Raw genomic sequence first — 13,402 nt, 5'->3', positions numbered from 1 at the left:
CTCCTGAGGAGGTCTTGTGTCGTCCGCCTCACGAGGCTTGGCCCCTCGCAAGGGTCTTGAATGCCTTGTTGATGAAGATGGGCCGTACAGGCCTGCTAGCATAGCCACGCCGTGGGCCGCAGGCAGGCAAGTCTGGGGACCCCCGTTCCCAGAACGCCAACAGTAGCCCCGGGGCCCAAGGCGCGCTCGGGCTTGGCTTCGAGGCGAAGCCAAAGGTCAAGTGCGGAGCGCGCGAGCCTCAAAAGCCTGCGGCCTTGGTCGACGCGTGGCGGTTGATTGGACGTGGGCGTCTCCACTTCCCACGCTGCCTTGGCAACTGCCCGACTTGACAAGAGGCTAGCACAGACAGTGCTTGCCTTCATTGCTTCCCTTCGCCTTGCTCAGATCCCCTTTCTTGCACCCTGCTTCCGAAATCCTCAGATCTGCTTCCATCTTCTTCTGCACCAGCGACCGATGGCGCCGCGTAAGGTCAAGCCTTCCGCATCACCGGCTTGGTACGAGCCAGCGCTCGATGTGCCCAACATCTCGGAGAAGAGCCTCGCCGCTACACGCTTGCTGACGGCGGGGGAGAGCAACGAGAGGGGGAAGACGGAGCTCCGGCTTGCCTCCGACGTGCCGAAGCCTGAGGGAAGCACCTTCTTCCCCTTATTCACGAGCAGCATCGCCGCTGGGTTGGTTCCCCCCTTCTCAGACTTCTTCTATGAGGTCCTCGACCACTACGGGCTGCAGGTGTTGCATCTTCATCCCAACTACATCCTTCTCCTGTCCATCTTCGCCTACTATTGCGAGGCGTATCTGGGCGTGATGCCGTCTGTGGCTCTGCTGCTCCACTTCTTCTTCCTCCGCGTTACCGAGGGCCAGATCTCCGGGTGCGCGAATTTCATTGCGGCCGGCAAGGCCAACTCGATCTCGAATACCGGGAAGAAGGCCGACAACCTTAGGGCCAAATGGGTCATGATGGGCGCCAAGTGCGTCCACCCGCGCTTGGCGCTGCCGACGGAGGTGCCCCAGTTCAACAAGGGGTGGTCGTGCGCAAAGCTCACTGATGAGCGGGCGTCGTCCGTGCTGGATCAGATGAAGGTCGACCTGAAGCCGGGCAATGCGAAGGCGGCCAAAGTGACAGGGGCCATGCTCCTGAGGGAATTCTTGACGATGCGTGTTGCTCCAGTTCAGGCGCACGCGCGCCCTTTGTGGAGGCTTGGGGATGAAGAAGACAAGATTCGCCTAATGCCGCAGGCCCTGCCTGACGATGAGCTGACTGCTGTCCTGCGCCTCTTGGTTGGGGACAACCAGGAGTACCCGCCAAGTGCCTTCGTTCCCTTGTTCCACCGCAAGGACTGGGAGCCGATCGTGGCCTCCAGGCCGACCTTCGACGCGCGCGGGCTGGTGCCGCCGGCGCCCACCGGGGCCTCTACCACGCCGAAGCCGGTGGAGCTGTCTTCTGACGAGTCCCGCGGGAAGGAGGAAGAGGAGGTGGGCTCGGAGGAGACCCCCGAGGAGATGGGAGAAACCTCCCCCTTGAGCAAGGCCAACATCCTCCGCGCCCTACCAGATGAGGCCGAGATCGATGCCCGCCAGGAGGAGGGGGAGCTGCCCCTCGTCCCGACAAGGGGTAGATCGTCGCTGGTCTCTCGAGATGCTTCCCCCGCCTTGACGTCGCCCGGAGCTGCCTCTAGCCCTTCTGTTGTGCCGTCTTCAGCTCCCGGAGCCCGTGTGCCCACTTCTCAAGCTACAAAGCTTTCGGGTTTCAGGCTCCCCAAGCGGAAGGTGGACTATGTCACGGTGGATCAGTAAGTGCTTCGAGCTTCGTCTTGTTCCTGCTTGTACTTGCTATTTTCTGACGTTCACCCTTGGTTGATCAGGCCGGTGCCTTCAGCGAAGAAAAGGAAGGAGGATGCAGCGGTCGTGCACCCCTCTGCGGAGAAAGGAGACGACAACACTCGCACCTCCCCAGCCCGGTCGCCCTCGCGAGGCCAAGAGGAACATCATCGGGAGGAGTCAGCCCCTGTGGCCCCGCTGGCTCCGGAAATGCCGGTGCTTGGCTCGGCTGATGAGGCCATGAAGGCTCAGGAGCCCTTGGTTTCCCAGGCTCTGGTGACGACGTCGATTCCTCCTTCTGCTGCGCCACTACTCCCAGGTTCTTCTGCTTCCTCCGCCGCCTTGGAGCGTGTTCTTTCAGAGATGGCCCAGCTGCGGGAAGATCTCCTGGGCGCGGACCCGCGCCTGGTAGTCGGGCGCCTGGAGCTGGCCCCTGGCTGGCTTCATTCTGACGCAACGGTCCGAGCGGCACTGAACCAGGCCGCGACGGCCTCTAAGGAGGACTAACGGGCCACCACACAAGCTGCGGCCGATCGTGAGGCGGCGCTGAAGGACGCCAAGGCCGCTCGCGACCACTGCCGGGTGCTGGAGGACGAGTTGAAGAGTCTGCGTGGCCAGCACGCCGAAGAAATCCGTGGCTGTCAGGCGAAGGAGGAGTAGATGAGGGCCCGGGAGGACGCCATCAGGGACCGCGACACCGAGCTGGGGGAGCTGGCGAAGGCGCAGGCGGCGGAGCGCGTCCGGCTGGAGGAGCTGGAGCGGAAGGTGAAGGCGAAGGAGGTTGACCTTGACGTCAAGGCGAAGGTCTTGGCCGAATACCGCGAGGCCTTCGCGCTTCTCGAGAAGAGGTCTCACGTGGCGCTGAAGGCGCTCTACGAGAAGGGCTTGGAGAGGCCGCTGTCCACCGATGAGGACGGCCCCGCCAAGCTTCTTCCCTACTTGGTTGATGCGCTTGAGGAGGTCGTGGCCGGCATCGGCCCCATGGCAGAGGACGAGGCACGCGTCCTTTCCTCCGCACTTACGCGGGTCTTCAGCCACCTTTACCTTTGCGATCCCTCCGCCCGCCTTGACGAGCTGCTGGAGCCTGTAGATGAGGAGCGTTGTGCGGCTGCTGCCGCCGCCGTGAAGGGCCAGGTGGAGGCCCTGCTGAAGAAGTTTCGCGGCTTCGCTCTCGCGCCTTTGGCCGACGGTGCAGGTGAAGGCGATGCTACCAAGGAAGGAGCACCTCTTGTGGGTGATGGCGGTGTCCAGGGGTGACCTGCGGCTGCTTTCCTGTTTCATTCCTGCAGCATGCATCAGGCCTCGTGGAGGCGTTAAACTTTCGTTTGATATTGTGAGAACAATATGTCTTGTAATATTTGCTTCGAGATTTTTGCGATTTTTCTTCCTATTTGCTTCGTGTTCTGCGTCGGCAGAGCCCGGCCCCGCGCATACCTCAACCGCCATTGGGCCGACCGGAGACCAGGACGGACCAAGGAGTGAGGGGCTATGTGACCAGTTAGGCTGCTGAGTCGCGATGCTCAGGAGTCCCCCTTGACGCGCAAACAACTTGTAGGGAGAATACGCAAGGATAGGTTAATGTTCTACGTCGGCAGGGCCCGGCCCCGCGCATACCCCAACCGCCGTTGGGCTGACCGGAGACCAGGACGGACCAATGAGTTTGGGGCTACGTGACCAGTTAGGCTCCTGAGTCGCGATGCTCAGGAGTCCCCCTTGACGCACAAACAGCTTGTAGGGAGAATACGCGAGGATAGGTTAATGTTCTACGTCGGCACGGCCCGGCCCCGCGCATACCTCAACCGCCGTTGGGCCGACCGGAGACCAGGATGGACCAAGGAGTGAGGGGCTACGTGACCAGTTAGGCTCATGAGTCGCGATGCTCAGGAGTCCCCCTTGACGTGCAAACAATCTCCATACCTTTGCCCTCGCCAAGGCCCGGCACGGGAGGGCCGCGCGATGACCAGGTCCGGGAGACCTGGTTGGGTGGCGTACGCTTGGGTGTGACCCGAGCGCAGCCCCCGTGCCCAGCCGCCTCGCGCGGCTCTCCCGAGGGGAGGCATTGCGGTGAGGCCAGACACTGAGCTCTGGGGCTCCCTGAGGTTGGTACGGCCGTGAGGCCGCCCTCAGTTGTTTGTCACCAGCATGGAGCATAGTGCTTCCGCATGTGCACAGGCATAGCCGCTCCTCGGCAGTGTCGACGGCCCACGCGCAGCATGGTGCTTCCACTTGTGCGTGGGAGGGGGGCTCCCTCTGAGGAGAGCCCCCGGGGCGTGTACAACCCCGCCCTGACATGTGGCTTGCACGGTAGGGCTAGACGAGGTGTATCTTGGCACTCGTGAGCCAGCGCGGGACTCACGAGGCCCTACCTCAAGGCGGGTTGTGCCTGGTCTTGGTTCTTGTTCGCTGTGCTGGTCCTGCGAGGTGGTCAGACAACCTGCGCCGAACGGATCTCCTGAGGTTATCGCGTGAGAGGGCCGAGCACCAACGGCCCCAGGAGGTGACGTGAACAGGGCCGGCCCACCATACAGAGCTCAGCCGTTGGATTTATCGACGCTGCAGGGACGGGCCCGAACACAGACGCCGTGCCTAGCCTGCTCATGCGAAGGATCCTGAAGAAAGACGGCCGGCACGCGGCTCCCATAATGGGTGACGGTCGAGCAGGTAATAATCATAGGTAGATTAAGCATGGAAAGCATACTGGCTCAAGTAAAAGCAGGGAAGATACACGCCACTAGGTCAGGCCCGAGCGGCTTGGGGATGATGCAGCCCGAGGGGCGCCCCCAGCAAGGTAAGCTAAAAACATGAAGAAAGAGGATACATGCCACAGGGACGGACCCACGTGGCCTAGGAATGATGCAGCCCGAGGGGCGCTCCCAGCTAAACAAACTTGGAAAATGTCACCTGGTTCTGTTGATGAAGGGGTGTTGGGGCAGCTGAAGGTACGCGGCAAGCGGTCGCTCCTCATGAGCCACCGGGGTCCTGAGCCTCGGGAGGCTCTGGGGGTCCAGGCGGTTCCTTGAGGACCATCTCCGTCTTCGTCAGGGCGGCGTGGTGCCTGGCCTCCTGAGCCGCCAGGATGCGCCGCAAGCTGCGCTGATAGGCTGACGACACGCTCGGCAAGCCGAAAGGCATGCGAACGTAGCTGTGCGGTGGGCCCTCGCAGCGTCCCACGCGCGAAGGCCAGAAAAGCTCCTGAGATGCGGCCCCGTTGAGCCCTGGGACGTCGATGCAGACGCACAGCCCGGCATCCTCGCCTGGATGGGGAGCCGCGCCTGGTGAGCGGTGATCGCCGCGCATGGCCCTTGCGTCTTGCAGTTCCTGAGTGGTCTTGGTGATGAATTCCTAAGCGGTGGGCGCTCCTCGCCCTGTGTCCTCCTGAGGGAAACGTGCCGTGAAGCAGGCCTCCAAGTGGTGCCCGAGCACCTCCCTCGTGATGTTGGCAAGGTCTGAGGCTCTCCAGAAGAGAGCCCCCAAGCCCTGCCCGAGAAGGGCGCCGGGCGCGCCTTCCTATGCGATGGAGGGAGGCGCCCCTGGAGCGGGCGCTGATCCTGGCGAGGTTCCAGTCGCGACGCCACCCTCCTGAGGCCCTGCACGGCGCAGCTTCTTCTTCTTCTTGGGGATGGCCTCAGGAGGGCCCTCGCCCTTGTTGTCGGGGTCGTCGATTGCTGCAGCTTGAAAGGCACGCTCGAGGGAGCACACCGCGTCTCTTTCTTCGCATGGGACCGTGATGATTCCGCCGCTTCCCGGCATCTTGAGGACATTGTAGTCGTGATATGGGTCACCGCCATGAACTTGGCCAGGGCTGGATACCCAAGGATGGCATTGTACGGCAAACGAATGTGCGCGACGTCGAAGTCGATGAGCTCGGTGCGGTAGTTCTTGCATTCTCCGAAGGTGACAGGGAGGCGGACCTGCCCTATCGGTGTGGTGGAGCCGTCGGTCACTCCTGAGAAAGGCTTGGTAGGCTGAAGCTGATCATACGACTCTTGGAGGTTGTCGAACGTGTCGACGGACAGGACGTTGAGCCATGCACTGCCGTCGATGAGGGTTTCGGTGACATGCACGTTGCTGATGACTGGGGAACAAAGCATCGGGAGGGCGCCAGCGGTGGCTGCAGACTTGAGCTGATCCACCGAACTGAAGGTGATGGCGCACTGGGACCACCTGAGCGGGCGTGTGGCCTCAAGCTTGGGGAGGACTACATTCACTTCACGAGCAAACTGTTTGAAGATACGCTGCGAGGCTGGGACCTGAGCTCCGCCTAAGATGCAGGCGATAGCACGTGGCTCCTGGAAGCCCCCAGCCCCCTCGTCTTGGTGGTGGTCGTCTTTCCTTCTCGGTGGTGGCGGTAGTGGTGGAAGACCGGCGTTGCCCTGAGGACGATCCTCACGAGGCTGGTCCCTCTAGGCGCCCTCGCGAGGCTGATCCTGCCAGCAGTCCTCACGAGGTCGGTCGCGCCACTCCTGGTGCGGGCCACGGTCGTCCCAGCGTCCGCCACCACGTCCTCCTCCCTCGCCGTAGCCCGGGTCGTTGCGCTCGGCGTGTCGACCGAAGCGTCCTTCTCGAATGGCTCTGAGCTCTTGACAGTCGCTGGTGTTGTGGGTGTGCAGGTTATGGAAGCCGCAGAATGGTCGGCTGTTCTTGGATGACTCGGGCTGATCTCTGCCGCGCTTGGTGTCCGGCTCCGCCGCAAGCACAGCTGCTCCCTTGCACTTCACGTCCTTGGCCTTGGCTTTCTTCTCCTCCGTGTCCGCAGCCGGGAGATCAAGGAGAGAGAGGCGCCCTTCCTCAGCTCTTGCACACTTGGTCGCCAGGTTGAACAGCTCCTGAGATGTGCACAACTCCTCGTGGATGGCGAGCTCCTCCTTCATCTTGACGTCGCAGGCGCCATCAGAGAACGCGGAGATGATGGCCTCGTCCGTCACCTTGGGGATCTTGAGGCGGATGTTGTTGAAGCGCTGGATGTACTTCTGGAGGGTCTCTCCTGGTTGTTGCTTGACGCGACGCAGGTCTCCCACGGCCGGTGGGCGGTCGCGAGTGCCCTGGAAGTTGGCGACGAAGCGGTCGCGCATCTCGTCCCAGGAGGAGATCGAGCCTGGAGGCAGGTTCAGGAGCCACGAACGGGCGCCGTCTTTGAGCGCCATGGGGAACCAGTTCGCCATGACTTTCTCGTCGCCGTTGGCCGCCTCGATGCTCAGCTCATAGAGGTGCAGGAACTCCATAGGGTCGGGGGTGCCGTCGTAGCGAGGAGGCAAATCCAGCTTGAACTTGCCTGGCCAGGCGACGCTACGCAGCTCGGGTGTGAAGGCGCGGCAGCCGGCCGTGGTTGCCGGGGCCCGTCTTGGAGGCAGAGCTTGGTCTTGACACCCACGTGCCGCCACAGCAAGCGGCGCGGGGCCCTGCCGTGGCAGACGATCCTGGTGCGGCGGCGCGAGGAGTGACAGAGCGTTCTCTTGCGGTCGAGGAACTTCTTGGCAGCTTCTTTATTCACGCGCGGGCGCCGGACGGGGTTGGTCGCGCCGTGGAGGCGCACACCTTGGTGCCAGGGCGCCGTCTTGGGGTAGAGGTGGCAGAGGTGCTCCGTGAGCTACGTCGCCTGTAGCTGGCGGAGGGCGAGGCGGAGAGAGGGATGGCGCAGGGGAGCCCCTGCGGCGCGGACAAGCTCGGCGATGCGGTCGAGCCCGCCGTCGTAGAGGTCGTCGACCGGGCGGTAGCGCAGGAGCTCGTGCGCCATGAGGAGCGCAGCCCGTGCATCCATGGGAGCGCGACGAGCGTGGGACGACGAACCAGCGGGAGTCGGCGATGGAGTGGTGGTGCGGCCGTCCCGCCGCACCAAGGGGTGCCGCAAGGACATTTGCTGCTCGTTCCCCGCCGGGCCGGTGGCGGCGTTGGCGGCAGGCGACGGAGAACGACGAGGTGGCCCGCTGGCGGGAGCCGTCTGAGCGACGCGGGTGGCGAGGGCGGCCCGGCGCTCAGCGCGGGCACGGCGAGCGTCCGCCATGGAGATGACGGAGCGAGGCGACGCGGAGCGACGGAAGGGAAGCTTCGGCGCACCCCTGCCTGGCGCGCCAAATGTCGGATCACGGGTTCCGGCATAACCCTTAAGGTTCGAACTCTGCAGTGCGCGCGAAGTTCTTTCCCTCCTACCGATCCACACCCTAGGTTTGCTAAGATCTCGCGGACGAACTCGACGAACTCACAACACAAAAGACACAAGATTTATATTGGTTCGGGCCACCGTTGTGGTGTAATGCCCTACTCCAGTGTGGTGGTGGTGGATTGCCTCTTGGGCTGATGATGCACAGTACAAGGGGAAGAATAGCCTCCTGAGGTTGAGGTGTTCTTGTGCTCAGTGAACTTGTGGGTGTGAGGATGGAAGATGGAATCGATCCCCCTACTACGATGGCTAGTTGTACTTATATAGGCCCTGGTCCTCTTCCCAAATATTGAGCGGGAAGGGAGGCAAAAATGGCCAATTCGAAAGGGGACAGCTAGTACAGCTTATCCTGACAAAAGCGGTCTTCGCCTGCAAAAGGCTCTGGTGGTGACGCCGCCTTGGGCTCCATGGTGACCTCCGTGTTGCTGTCCTGCTGGTCTTGGTCTCCTTGCACTCATATGGAAACCTGTGCTCGATCCCTCGGTACTCTATGACTGCGCTTGCCTCCTTAGCACCGAAGGGGAAACAAGGACACTGCGCGCGCTGGCGCCCGCCTGGTCTCGAACGTCATGGCTCACATCATGAGAACCTCGCGAGGTTTGCCCTGCCTTGATCTCTCTGCTCCTCGCGAGCCAATCTGGTGAGGCCGCTCCTGAGGAGGTCTTGTGTCGTCCACCTCGCGAGGGTCTTGAATGCCTTGTTGATGAAGATGGGCCGTACAGGCTTGCCAGCACAGCCACGCCGTGGGCCGCAGGCAGGCAAGTCTGGGGACCCCCGTTCCTAGAACGCCGACACCACTGTCGAATTGTTCAGGGAATTTTACTACCTGAACCGCCAGACTGAGTTTACAGATGGGTCCAGCCTAGAACTAGGGGGCATTTCAATTCAGAGGTGCAAAGAAGCCACTTTTCCTGCCGCCACACTCCCCAGTCATCCCAAGGACTGGAATCAAACTTGGTTTTACTGTAAAGACACCTCTCCAGAAGGTGAGAATCCTCTGCCAGGTTATCGTGAAACCTGGCTTAGCAACAGACATCATCTTCCTGAACGGATCAACATAGAAGAACGAGCAAAATTTATGCTCATATTCTCAAAGATCAGAGCCTTGATGGCCAATGGTTTGACTGGAGTCGATCTGGTTCGCTGCTGGGTCGCATGGAGAATTTTGCCCTTAAGCCGCCGGTCCGGCTTAATGTGCGAGTATACCGACGATGTTAAAGATCCACTGCGTTACTTTTCAATCCGCCTGGATGACCAACAAATTAATGATATGACTAAAACGCTGCTTAATGAGAGTCTAGCGACTTGCAGCAAGGTGGGGCCGAACCCCTACTGCACCCTCAACAAGCCGCCGGCTCTAAGTATTTTTCTAACAGCTTTTAGTTAACTCATTATTTATCAATCTGCCTTCTCATTATTACTTGAATTTATGTAGGCTGACTCCCCCTTCTGGTGCAAAAAACTTCAGGATAAGCCAGCCAAGAAGACCAGGACCAAGAATAAGGTTATCAAAAAACCTTCCAAAAAGAAGACAGATGCAATTGACCCATTTACTCTTGACGACGAGTCGGAGATAGAACTTGATCCCCTTGGCTCTTTCTTTGTACATCTTATTGACATTGATTACTATTAGGATGATGCGGAAGGTAGCCATGCAGATGGTGAAGAGGTAACTATCCTTTCCTCCTACTCAGAACCTCTGCCAAGACAGAAAGTTCGTCAAGTGAGCCGGAAAGTAAGGTTTTCTCACCCTTTAGCTTACTTGGATCCCAACTTTCTTTTGAAGAAACAACAACACGAAGTTCGCCGCACAACCCGGAACAGTGGCGGTGGGCTTCTCTCCTCCGGCTTACCCAACACGCCGGCTCCTCGTAAGCGCCATCCAGAGGTTTCACAGATTTCCGACTTAGCTTTTGCCAAGGCGGGTCTTATTCGACAACCTCTTAATCCTTCTGATTCAAACTATTAGGGAACCTCTCACTCTTCATCTAGCGATTCCACTGGGACTCAAGTTCCTCTGTTCAAGACCGTTCCTGGGTGAGAACACTTAAGCCTACTTGTTTTAACACTTTACTCAATTGATATACTAATCTCATCATATGTTTTACTTCCAGTGCTATGTCCAAACCCAGCAAGAAGTCGAAAGTGAGTAAGCCGGCTGAAGACCCCAAAACTGCTGACCCAGAGGAACAGACAATATCTGAATCTTTGCATCAAACCTCCGAAGTAGCCATGGACGATCCACCGCCAGAGGAGCACCATGTCACCATGGACTCCATGAATGTTGACCCGGAGAATGCTAAGCCGCCCAGTCCCGCTCAGCCGGCTCAAGAGACTGAAGACATAATGGTCACTGGGACGGCTTATACAACACCAGGCAACCCCACCGTCTTATCCAAGCACAGTGCCAAGGACGAAATTTCAGCTGTCGATAAGGGCAAGTGGAAACTGGATTTGGAGAGCTATGCTCGATTCAATGCCCATGAGATTCATGCAGGTTATCTGAACCGCCTTCACACCAGCCGAGACTTTGAAGCCGGCTTGGTTAACCTTATGAAAGAGCACTTTGAGGTAAGCACTACCAAACCCTCTCATATAAATATTCCTGTCAGCCGCCAAGTCTACTGAATATGAAGAAATTGAATATGTTGTAGACTTAAATAGCATCTTTAGTCTTGTAGCTATGTCATAGCACTTTATAACTGCTGGATCAAAACTAGTAGCCCCCAAGGGCCGGCTTAAACTGGAAAGTTAAGCTGGGACTATATATGCCGTGCTAAAATCCACATGTAGCCCCCAAGGGCCGGCTTAAGCTGCATAGCCAAGCCGGGACTTATCACCATATTTATGAACAAATCCAAATATGTAGCCCCATGAACCGGCTATAGTCGTAGAAATTTAGTCGGGTCATCATAGAGTTGTCTTCAAAAAGAGCAATGTACATTAGCCCCCAAGTGCCAAGTAAAATACTTGTATTATGCTTGGGACTTCAAAGAAGGTGATCATCATAATCATGTATTGCTGCTGACTCGCCTTATCTTGCAGGTTGAATTAAATATGAAAGAATCTCAAGTGGCAGATCTGCGTCAAAACATCCAGTCCCAACAATCAGAAACTTCAAAGGCCAAAGCAGAGCTGAAAACCGCTTTAGAAGAGATCGAAAGGTTGAAAAGGGATTTTAGCGCTGAGAGAACCGGCTGAGACACCGAAAAGGCAGCTCTACTGAAAAGAGCGGAAAATGCAGAAGCTGCCTTAAGCCCGTGACTGATGAGTTGTCCGGCTTGAAGCATCAAATCAATAGCATGACAGCCACCATCTTTGGTAAGTAATATTGTACCTCAATCTTTCATCATCAATGTTGAACAACCATTCAGCCATTTATCAATATCTTTGGTAATGCAGCCCCCAGGGTTTCCCACTTTGGGTCAGACATGCGCATGAAGCTGAAATCCGCCTACACTCTTGTGGAACAATTATACACTCGTGCGCAACGAGCTATAGCTGCCGTCTCTTATACTAAACAGCCACCTACTCTTATCAGAAAAACTCTGGGCAAGCTGTCAGTTGTACCCCAAAGGGCAGAAGAAATAAAATGGTCAGCCGCCAGGGCTGGCGCCATTACTTCCCTGAGCCAGGCCAAAGCATGGCAGGCAGAGCTTGACCCAGCGGAGTTGGCTACTGGTTGCCCAAGCTTGAAAGAAGATAGGTATCCCTTCACTGCAGAAGACTTCACCAAAATTGTCAAGGAGATGCGACCGTTCGCAAGCAAACTGGGTGAGGAATCTAAGCTCTCCAAATATCAGGCGGCTTATACCGCTCAAAATGAAAAATTGAAAGCGACGGTTTATCTAGTCATGGACCTGATTCCTCCAACACGTAAGCACACTTTTGCCCCTAACATTGATCCATCCACTCTCATGGATGACGAAGCTGCATTCAAAGCCGTAACTGGCGTGAATTGGACATCACCTGATTTCCAGCCAGTGGAGGAAGAGGAAGAACCAGCGCTGGATAAATCAGAAGCCTCAACCCAGCAAGAACAAGGCCACTGAACCACAAGGTGTCTCTGATACTGCCTTCCGGCTCTTCATGAAAAAACAATGATCTGACATGCCATCGTGCATGTTTATGTGCATAATATTTTGAGCCGTTGATCTGATGCTGAAGATCTGCTGCTTATGCTCATAATTTTATCAATCATGCTGATCATGTTATCATAATCCCTGTACACAAGTAAAGAGCATGTGCCCTGGCGGTTCACACCAGGGCGAGTCATGATGTTCCATATAAAATTTTACTGGTGACTAAATAATCCATAACCGGGGCGGGTTATCAAACCTTGCATACTCATAACAAGCAAATAACATACCTGTGAGATTTGTTCATACTGCTGGCTTACAACACCAGATGCAGCAAGGGTAAAAGCCCAAACACCTTAGAGCGCAAAACTCCAAGTGCACAATCACATCATACTGGCGACTTACCGTCCAAAGCTAGACCGGGTTATCAAAACTCCGGATACGCTCAAATATGAGCCTTAAGGATTAAGGCTACATGGCATGAATCGTTTTAAACCATATGTCAATTTGGTAAAAAATATGAACCCAAATAATGTTCAAATAAAATAACAAACCAGAAAAGACAAGGCTTTCATAGGCTGCCAAACCTCAATATCAAGTGCTATTCAAGGGCCGCACAATTACTGAGTTAATCCTTTATTCAAACCTGTAAGCCGGGCCTGACCAACCGCCGTTTTAACTTTGGCAAGTTCAGGGTCTTTATAAGATTGACTGTCAAGAGAATGGTGGGTCATTCCAGGATTACCTGGTCGGAGTGGCAGACATACAAATGAAGGATAACCCGGAGTTTTGGTGAATACACCTGGCGTCCAAGCCGATCAAAAGGGTAAATATAGCTATGTTCATTAACCAGGAAGCCCCCTGGTGACCTACAATAAGCCATCAAGGCAGGTTACCTATGTTTGAACTACAAATTATAGCAAGTTCTCTTTGGTAACCATTTAACTTGGGCAGAAAGCCCCCAAGTCGCTTGCAACAAGGCGTATAAGCCGGATCAAAGGGTAGTCATAGCTATGCTCAGTAAGCAGGAAGCCCCCTAGTGATTTTATGAATTGACAATAAAGACTCAGATTCTCAAAAATGAAACGACAGAGGCCCTGAATTATTAGGGATGCCGGCTTTATTATGCTAATCATAGTATATACATTGGTAAAAATATGTACAACACAAGAGCCGGTGGCTCAGGTGTGATAAGGCCAAAGATGAGCAATATTCCACGGCCGGCGGGTCTCCTCCTCTGACGTCGTGAGTCCTTGTGGTCTCGGACATCAATGAGATAATATGACCCATTGTTCAAGTTTTTGTTGACCACAAAAGGTCCTTCCCAAGGTGGGGATAACTTGTGCAT

This window comes from Triticum aestivum, chromosome 7D (assembly GCF_018294505.1).
Source record: "Triticum aestivum cultivar Chinese Spring chromosome 7D, IWGSC CS RefSeq v2.1, whole genome shotgun sequence".
Classification (NCBI taxonomy): Eukaryota; Viridiplantae; Streptophyta; class Magnoliopsida; order Poales; family Poaceae; genus Triticum; species Triticum aestivum.
Note: the sequence above shows the minus strand (reverse complement) of the source record.